Source organism: Anarhichas minor, unplaced genomic scaffold (assembly GCF_050575085.1).
Source record: "Anarhichas minor isolate MPS153535 unplaced genomic scaffold, ASM5057508v1 ptg000011l, whole genome shotgun sequence".
NCBI classification, from domain to species: domain Eukaryota; kingdom Metazoa; phylum Chordata; class Actinopteri; order Perciformes; family Anarhichadidae; genus Anarhichas; species Anarhichas minor.
This window is the reverse complement of record NW_027466457.1, coordinates 6317530-6326784: the sequence shown is the minus strand read 5'-3', so window position 1 is coordinate 6326784 and position 9255 is coordinate 6317530.

The following is a 9255-nucleotide window of genomic DNA, read 5'->3' as shown; positions in this document are numbered from 1 at the left end:
CCCAGTTAAAAAAGAAAAGTTTCACAAACACATGACAGTAAAAGGAAATATATTAAAATCATTATAAAAAATGTAAATTTTTAACCCTTACCTTCAAATTTACTAACATATTTTATCCTTGGGGTCAATTTGACCCCAGCAATTTAAACCTCCAGAAAATGATTATAATTAAGATAAGATAAGGCTTTATTTTATTTCTAAGTACATATTTTTGTTATCTATAATATTTGGAATGAAAAACAATTTCTGTTATCAAGAATAGTAACATGTATTATGAAGAAAAACAAACACAATTTCAAAAATGTAGATGACATTAGCAGGACTAAGTCTACCCTGTTGTGGGGATACCATAGATGGGGACCATAATAACTTTCCATAATAACTTTCCAATTTTGGAAGGTAGTGTGTTGAGAGACAACAGGAGGGTCAACACTGAGGGTCTCATTCTCATCGGAGGAGGATGCCTCATAATCAGTGTCCTCCTCAACATCATCCTCTGTCTCAGACACGTTCTCCTCTCTGTCACTTTCATGGTCAAAGAGATGTGACGACACTTCATTGACAGAAAACCTTTCCTTAGAAGACATTTTCAGTTGAGAGAGAGCAGAAAGAGAGAGCACACAGAGCACCAAGAGAAATGGTTTAGAAGGCTGCTGTGCAAGCTTTTATATGTTTGCTCCACCCCTCTGTCGTGTGAACCATATTTTCCCACCCCCACAGCGTGGGAAATATCAAAGTTCTTGCGAGAATGATGTTTTCCTCTCCCCCATGTCGTGTGAACTATCAGTGGTTCTCGCACTATTATGGTTATTATAATGTTGATATTTCTTATATGTGTTATACAGCTAAAACAGCCTGGGGTCAAATTGACCCCAAAGAACACCGATGCGTACAGCATGTGTACAGGACATTGAAAACATATCATAATGTTGATTTTATGTTTACCCAGTTGTCCCCATTAAATTAGGAAAAGCCATCAAATATGAAGCAAAACAAATGATGTCAATCATTTATTTAGAGACGCTAAACATTAAATGGGGTCTAATTGACTCCAAAGATAATAGGAGGTAGATTTGTATGAGATAGTCTACATGCACGGCTGTGTTTTAAACAACAGGGGGCAATGTGGCAGTTGTTAGATAGTTGGTCTAATGCAATAAACTTTTTAATTAAACTTTATCAGCTCAGATGTTATAATACAGAGAATAAAGGAGAATCTGGATGTAGCCTACTGGACTTAGCACTCAAAGGTTATATCTTAAAAAAATAGACTGAAGATTACTATGTCTGAAAATAAACCGTAGATTTTGAATATATTTGGCAGTATGAGCTCAAGAGGGCATTTGGGAAGAGAGAGACCTTTCCTTCAATAACTGCAGTAAAGACTGGAAGAATATAAGATGATTCAACGCTGACAAGTAATGTTAATGTGGAATAAAGCTTTGTCAACAGTTACAAGTGTTAGCTTTATAGGAAGGTGAAATAATCATTTGGTGTGTACTTAAATGGCAACCAGCCTTAATAAATAACATTTTGCCATTACAAATTTTTCACAAGTTGAATGATGAGTTATTATCTTAAATGTACCAATAGATTAGTCAAATGAAGTGGTTGAAAGATCCAGCTCTAGTCACAAGTACAATATTATCTGATTGCTATAAGGAAGATGTTATCCTAAAAATTAACTCCCATCCTTTTTGTTTTCACACTACCGCATGTGATTTGAGCCTTTGCTATTTTTAACAAGTACCCTGATTGGAAGACATGTGAAGGCTTCTGTGAGTTTCTTTGTGAAAGCTTGGTGAGGTGTTCATGACTTGAGAAATATATAAAATTTTGCTAACACGTGTCTCTACTGTCAACGGTTTGTCTACAGCCAGTGTGTCAACTGTTAAATAATCTGTCTAAAAATCCACATATCCATTCCTCTATTATGGAGGTGTTCAAAAGTCAGGCTCAAATGTAACGTTTCCAAATCCCAGGAGGCTCTTTGAAGAGAAGGCCATTGCAATATCAGCCCGACTCATTTCCATAGACGTAAAGCCAATGTATTAGTGGTCTGGGCTTGAACAAGTGACCTTGAAATTATGTTTTATGCCGGGCCCCTTGAAATGAATGTTTTCTTATTTAGAGTATATATTCAATTATAATTTTTTATTTCACAGACAAATATATAATCTATTTGAAGAACACTAGAATGACATTTCAATGCTGCCTGCCAATCAACACATTTGCCTAGTTTCCACCAACAAAACGATTGAAACCAGATGCAGTGGGCCGTTCACAGTTACCTTAAAATATGTAAAGTAATGCGAACAGTATTTAAGTGTAAAAGTGCTTTCCAACGTCGAAAAGTTTAGTAGAAGATGAGGTGATTTTCCAAGTGTTTCAGTATTTAATTTAGCAACAGGTTCTCAAGAGACTTTGCAGATATTAAAAGTAGAGATATGATGAAAAATAAATGAGCAAGAGGTTTGAAAAGTGTACCAACAAATATGGCATTCCCCCAAAAGCATCTTCTTGGATGCACAGCATTACTTGGTGAAAAAGGAAACAAGACAAGAAATATTTAATCATACGGAAATACGAAATGAAGCATTCACTAATAATGATCAACTGCAGGAATAGTACATGTTTTCTAAAGACGTAACAAAACAAATCATTTTTGGTTGATAACAGCTGTGATACAACTACTCCACACACAACAGAATAAATTAATATAATATGTCGTAGACTGCAGACATTCACTGTGTAATTGAAATCGAATCAATAAACCATGTATATTGAACATGGTTTATTTTGGTTTGATGGTTAACACTCATTATACAACAGTGTGCTCATAAGCAGGACCGGGACTTTTAAACATGTATCACTTTTCAGGCTAATAACTGTTATCATCGTTATCTACTTTGTCTAGATTGTAACAAACTTTGCATCGCAATGATCAACACATTTCCACAAAAAACATTTGAGTTAAATTATGAATGGTTGTCAGAAGCCTTGTTTCTAGCTTGACTAATGACCATTATATTTTAACCCAGTTCATCCAAACACAATGCATTTCAGTCACATTTCAGTTCATGTGTTTTGTGTGTGAATTCTATAATTTGACAACCACAATGTCATACCATAACAGACAATCCCTATTCAATTCAGTATTGTCCTCCATACATTCATGTCTTTACAGAATAAGACAGCTTTTCCAGGATGGCCTTGTGAGGGAGAAGACCTTGTGAGGGATTATCGATTTTAGAAAGCAAAAGAGGTTTTTCATGCCTGCTTGCTTATGTTTTTCATGGTTAAGGACGTTATGAAAGGGTTTAAATATAGGTTTGAGTTCACCCTTCTCTCTCCCTCCTCCCGCCTCTCCGTTCACTGACCAGACGAAGGAGCTCTCTGCAAGAACCAATCTTAACCCCCCACCCTACTCCCCTTGACGTCCATCTTCACTGGTTTTGGGCATAATAATCACAGCTATTCCCTTCAATTCAATCAGATATATCTACAGGCCACCTAATTACTGTGCAACCACTTCTACAACACTTTTCTGAACTGCTGTCAGTAATCTGTTTTGACTTTCACTGTGTAGTGATCGTTGGTGATTTTAACATTCGTGTTAAGGACACAGGCACCGAAGAACCGTGTTGTGTTCTAGATAACTATGGACGGACTCAGCATGTGAAGAAGCCCACACACATTAAGGGGCACACTCTGGACTTCATTATCTCAAAGGGTCTGAACATTTCTAAGCTTGTGGCAACTGATGTCGCTCTTTCGGATCATTCCTGTGTTGTCACACAAATGTTCAAACAGAGGCAATCACCATTTAAACATGTATTCATTCTTTTCTTACACACCTGTCCTCTCTTGGGTCTCAGTCAATGAGCTTGTAGGCTATATAATTAAAATTCTAAAATTACAAATGTCATCGATGCTATTTTACTCAATAAGGTGAAGGCTGTCTCTGTCAGTAAAAGATCTCCATGGAGAAATGCCACGCTGATATGAATAGAAAAAGGAGAGTGTCAAAGGGCTGAATGCAGGTAGGAAAAAAAAATCCAGATCCATAATGAGACTTCACATTTATAATTTGGAACTGAGAAATGCAAAAGAGTCCTTCTTCTCTGACATCATCGCTAAAAACATTAATAATGCACGTGCCTTGTTTGCTAACGTCGCCAGGCTAACAAATCCTCCTGTGTGAGGAGCCTCTGAACTTCTATCCACCAGGGCCTGTAATGAATTTGCCTCATTCTTTACTGACACAATTCAGAAAATTAGACAAGCAGTCAGTCCCTCCATATGAGGTATGTATATGTGTTGTCCCTGTGTCCAACTAAAGTCAATTAAAATAACATTTTTATGCAAGCAACTATCAATACCTGGAAGATTGTATACAACATTTGACATCCTCCTCCTGCTGCTTTGATATTCTACCAACAGGCTTTTTCAAAAATGTTTCAAATTGCATGGCCTCAGATCTTTTACAAATTGTGAACAGTCTCTTCTCTCAGGTGTCTTCCCACAGGCCCTGAAAACTGCCTTCATCAAGCCAGTCTGAAAAAGGAACAATCTGCACATCAGTAATGAACGATTATAGGCCCATTTCAAACCTATTTTTTTTAATTAAAATAATTGAAAAGGCTGTTTTTTCAACAGGTGAACAGCTTCTTGGCACTAAACAACTGTTTTGGTGTCCTCCAATCAAGTTTTCGATTACATTACTGAGACTGCGCTTGTTAAGGTCTTCAACACAGACACTTAAACACAAATAGAGGCAGAATATCAGTCTTTTATTAGATCTCAGTGCTACATTCAACATTGTCCATCACGACAGATTTCTAGACCGGCTGGATAACTGTGTGAACTGTCTGTCACAGTACTAAACTGGGTTGAATCCTATTTAAAGGACAGGGACTACTTTGCGTCTATAGGTAATAACACATCTGATGACGTGCAGATTTCCCCAAGGCTCTATTCTGGGGCCTCTTCTGTTTAAGATTTCCATGCTTTTTCCATGCTTCCACTGGCTCAGATTATGGAAAACAGCAAAATAAGTTACCACAATTATGCAGATGACACACATTTGCATAACCATATCTTTATAGCTTCCTGTCTGTCATATAATAGATTTCAAAATACTACTGTTGGTTTATACAGCACTGAATGGTTTAGGGCCAAAATACATTTCTGATCTTCTGCTACATTATGAACCATGCATACCTCTCAGGTCGTCTGAGACACGTCTGCTTTCTGTCAAAACTAAACATGAAAAAGCAGTGTTCAGTTTCTATGCACCATTTATCCGGAACAAACTCCCAGAAAACTGCAGGTCGGCTGCAACTCTCACTTCGTTTTAAATCAAGATTTTTCTGTTTGCTGATGTCTTTTATTATTTTATTTCTTACACTGCACTGTTTTATTCTTGTATTTAATATCGGTCTAATTCTATCTTAGCGTGTTTTTATTTTATATTCTTTTGACTCTTAAATTACAGTTTTTTACTGTATTTACATGTTCTTTTATAACTGGTTTCTTTTACACTTTGTCTGTTGATGTTTTATGTAAAGCGCTTTGAATTGCCTTGTTGCTGAAATGTTCTATATAAATATACTTGCCTTCACCTTAGGTCATATTCAGAGAGTTGTGTAAATTGCACTCTCTATCTTTAAAATGCTGTTTTATATATATATGCAGCAGCTGGCGACATACTGACTCAAAGATATTAGCATATGTTCACATGTAAGTCAAATTGTATTTTTTGTTTCTGAGGTACATTTTTAAACGTTAGAAGTTAATCAATGTGCAAGATTGGTAGATGTAGACAGATGTAAAACAATCGATAGACCAGACTAGTGCAACATCAAAACACACACACACACACATACCACAATGCATTTAGGACTTTAGACTTTAGGGCCAAAAGGGAAGAAAAGGATGTGGGAACATTTTTAAAAGTGTCAGTGATGGGATCAGATCTGATATGGTGTGGGAGGGTGTTCCATAATGTGGGGGTTATGACCTCAAATACTCGATTTCCCTCAAGCTGCTGCCTCAACCATAGATAGGCTACGAGGTCTTTTTCAAGTCCCTGAGGGATCGGGTATGAGTGTAGGAGTGCAGAAATGTAAGAAGGAGGCAGCCCATTGGAAGCCTTCCACACAAGTAACAGAAACCTAAAAGTCGATACCATGCAAATAATTCTGTGACGGTGAGCATGAACTGGGCTGATATACTCTGTAATCATCCAGAAGCCCAACAGCAGCTTCCTGCAAGTTTTTGCCAAAATGTGCAATGTTTTATTCTTTTAATTTTTGAGACTGACAGAGAGAGAGAGATTTGTCAATGGCTCCAGTTCCTTTTGAATGGTTCTTATGGGAACCACTTTCATTGCTGATGCTGTGCACGTACCAATACCACTGTGTAAGTGTTTTCAGTGGTGTTGTCTTTCTCCTTATACATGCTGTGTATGCTGAAGTGATGCAAAGTGTGACAACACATTTCACATGCATTTTTTATTTTTTTTTATAAGCTGAAGCCACAGACTCAGACAAAAGGCACTCTTCATGAATAACAATATTGACATTATAATGGAAGCTTTGTGAGGCCATGTGTTAGTGATGCCACTACACCTGGGATATTGAGGTACACGACGGAGCGCTATAGTCAAACATGTTAACTGAGAAATGCCCCGAGGAGGAATGGCAGGCTTTGAAGCAAATTTTTGTATTGGGATATGTACGAATTATGACGCATTATTCTTTGTAGGTATTGCTAAAAAGGCTGGATGAGACCAGCCTGAACCATGGAATTACAACTGATGCCACCGGGCCCAAAGATACTTTATACATTGAGAAAGAGACACCTGTAAATGTACAGATAGATTGTCTTTAAAGGTAAATCAACTTCCCACCTCCAACACTAGAAAAACACAAAGCTCCTACAAGTTGTAAAATACACTAATAGTCAAATCCAGAATTATTTGCTTTCCTCGATTCATGTGAATGAGCCAGAGAACGAGGCTGAATCAAGGATTGTGAGGCGGGTTTGAAGGAAACGGTAGTGGGCTTGCTCTATGGGCTCTATGGAAGCTGAAGATCACCTCGAAACATATATACAGTATATATGCCTTGCTGACTTTGCTGCTACTCTTAATGTCAATTGCTCACGTATAGTTTCTAATTTTATTTCTATTCTCATTTTATTTTCTATACTTCAATATTTCTGAATGATTTGAAAGTGGTGCCATACTTTACAAAAGCTTATAAAAGCTTTTTAGATTTTTAGAGTAACCTGAGAGCAAGAAACAGTTATAGACAAGTAAGCTTTAAACTGCAGTGAGGAATTAACACTTCAGCATGAAATAGATGTTTGATTGAATACAGTTAATCATGTCCTTGGCACTTTTCATCTGAGTACTGCATTTAATATATTACTGTATTCTCTTACCAATCATTTAAAGTCATTCAAACCCCGCTCCTTACACTCCATAAATGTTTTGGTTTTTTTACATTGTTATTGCTACAACTACGCCACATTCAGTAATATTTCTCAGGGAATACTTTTGATAATAATTATACATCTAGCAAAATATATGCATAGAATGCAACACACACAAGTGGTTAGCATAAAAGCAGATAATAATAATAATAACATTGATGATAAAACAATAGGAACGATTAATGATTAACAAAGAATACTGTAAAGGTAGGTTCACACATTTTCACAGCTGGGGTGTAGTCTTTGCAGTACAGCATGTCTTTTCAAATATCTAACATTTAAGCTTCCAAACCAGAGTTTTTTTTAATTTACTCAGACTGAAAAACAGACTTTATTGACAAAGATAAGTGGCTTTTAGGTCTTCAATTAATCTTCACACTGCTATCTTTTCCCAAACCTTAAGTCTGTCGTAACACATGTGGTAACACAAGAAGTGTCTCTAATGGAGACTCTCAATTATGTGAGCTGTCAACCTTCATGCCATCAATTACTGGGAGAAACGTGTAATTCAGCGTGTGTCCTAAAGCAGAGAGGCAATCAACACAAAGATTGACCAGAATGATTTGTCTTGACAATTGCAACTCAATAAATGTTGCCTTTCATTTCTGCAAGCAACATAAGAAAGTCAACGGATAACTTCTAGATACATGATGAAACCAATGATGGAATGGTGTTCAATGATGTTTTTATCATTTGTATTACTCTGATAGAGTTATCAATAATATCATCTCATGAAAATGACAGAAACAGGTTGAAAAAGTTGTTTTCTTTTTCAGTGAGATAAAACGTGGAAAATATTTCAGTGCTAAAATAAATTGTGTATTAGCTATATTCTATATCCCTCTATATATATATAGTCATAGCTATTTTTCTGCAAATGGAGATACACACTATAATCAAAAGTTACATTCCAAGTTTCCATCAGAGTAACTGCACAATAAAGACTTCCTTGTCATGCTGTTGTTATACAGCAGGCACAGATTGCAAAACAATTAACAGACTGGAAAAAATAATGTCAACATATTAGCCACTATAGAGCTACATTTAGCGTCAAGAAACACATTTAATTCTAACGCTTTCAATGCATACTTACATATTATTTTATGTCACTGTAGATAAGCTTCCTTCCAACAGTACTTGGGGCGACCGTGGCTCACTGGGTTAAGAGGGTTGTCTGTTAACCGCAAGGTCAACGGTTCAATCGTTGGTGGCTGGGATGTGTTGAAGTGTCCCTGAGCAAGACACTGAACCCCTGACGGCTTAAACAGGGTTAATTAACAGATGTCCTCATTGGCTTAACAGACGTACAATGACAGGGCTGTCATGAATCATGGTGCATATATGTATGCAAATGTCTACATTGAGATTTGGTATTGCATACATGGTTCAATCCTTGGCTGGGATGTGTTGAAGTGTCCCTGACACTGAACCCCTGATGGCTTAAACAAGGTTAATTAACAGATGTCCTATTTATTAAAGTTTTTCTGCAATTGCGAAAATACTATTTCTGAAACTTGGGTCCTCTTTGTCAAAACTCTACACACAAGAAAGAGTGTAGAGTTTCAAGATGTGCTCTAACATCATACTATCTTCACTAAATATATTCAGAGTGTGTGCCCTCCAACACTTCAGCCACTGACTCAACAGGAACAGTCTCAAATATGTCTTGAGTCACCACTCTTGGTCAAATATTGCTTTCCTTAGTTCTTGCATTTCATTTGATCAATGAGGGAAGTGTGACTTCTGCCAAATAAA